Source organism: Poecilia latipinna, unplaced genomic scaffold (genome assembly GCF_001443285.1).
Source record: "Poecilia latipinna isolate Pla-1442-1.1 unplaced genomic scaffold, P_latipinna-1.0 Scaffold1924, whole genome shotgun sequence".
Lineage (NCBI taxonomy): Eukaryota > Metazoa > Chordata > Actinopteri > Cyprinodontiformes > Poeciliidae > Poecilia > Poecilia latipinna.
In genome coordinates, this window is record NW_015114540.1 from 62,131 (window position 1) to 63,743 (window position 1,613).

Sequence of the window (1,613 nt, forward strand, 5' to 3'; positions counted from 1 at the left end):
AAGATGGCCGCCGTATTTCCTGCGCCGGAGCGGTCCATGAGGCGTCTATCCTTATATTATGTCTATGCTATTTCCTATATTATCCGCAGTCTCATGTTTTCATTTTCTTTTAAAGTCTGTGATATATGTACACCTTTCGGAAGGAACTTCTCTCTCTCATTTACTTCAGCGCAGCTCACAGTTTTTAAAAATTCTGTAGATTTCAGTTTACTTCTAAATCTGCTCCATAGTTGCATATTTTCGGGCCTGCTGCTGCCTCTAGTGGCGTGGGGGTGGTAGCACAACTAATGTAATTACTAAATCAGAACGCCACATAGTCTTTATTATTTATTATTAATTCTTGCATTACTGGAACAGTAAAATTTAAAGTCCCTCACAAAATAACATACCTTTTCATTTTCTTTAGGAAGTAGAGCTAATTAAATGTGATAAGAACTGAAAGTGGTTCCAGTTTCACTCGATGGCCAACCTGCTGAAACTGTGGCAAATTTTAAATACCTCGAGTCATTCCTGGACAGTCAGCTCAACTTTGCTGAAAACACTGACTACATCTTTAAGAACTGTTCTCAGACTCTACCTTTTCAGAAGACCCAGTGATCTTGGGGTTACCCAACTTGAGGTTGTGTATAACCTCTAGTTAGGTAGAGGTTGTTGAGTTAAAATGTTAAAACTTAACATTCTAAATTAAGTTTTAACTCATCAAGTTAAAACAACATTTTAAGTCAAGTTTTAACTTTTCATCTCCTCGACTGGTTTGGTCACATGAGCTGCAGACTAACAGACAAACTTTAAGAATACTTTGAATGGCAGGTATAACAGCAGGTAAATGGTGGTGAAACCAAAACCATCTCTGTCTCAACTGTTTGCTGAAAGAACATGAAAGATGGCAGGAATATTTCAGCAGAGAGCGTCCATCCTCTTTATTCATCAGTTTGAACCTCTGAGCTCATGAAGGTGTTGCTGTTTTCCTCTGGCAATAAGAACATTTATTAGACATTTATTGATGGTGCAATAATTATTCTTAACCAAACTAAATAACATTTAGCATGCCAAGTGTTTTGCTCTATTCACACATTGTTGATAATGTGATTCATGAATATGATTTATTGATTTAGAGTCTAAGGAAAATTTCAACGTTGATAGACTAAATAGTTTCATTTTATTTTTTCCTATATATGACTCTACCAACAAAAAGTCTCTCAGTGCCAGTAATGCCGGAATAATACAAGGCACCATAAAAACAAAAATATGAATTTTTGCTTGTATCTTTATAACAACCAACCCTGCTTGTAATTCTTCTGTTAACCTAATTAATTAGTTTGTTATTGACTTTTGCTCAATTAAATTTCTTATACATTGCAAATGGTATTTTTTATTATAGTTCATGTTTTTTATGTATCCTTATTTCTTTTGTTCCTCCTATAATTGATGGACATATATAGATCAGTGACTCTTGAGAATAGGGACAAAACAGGTCTTATGGATGAAGCACAACATTTGAATAAAAATATACACAAAATATACTTTTTTCAAATATCTGACTAAACTAACCTGAGTCATGTGAGCACAACAATGTATACTGCTAAAAAAAATAAAGGGAACATTTCACTTTA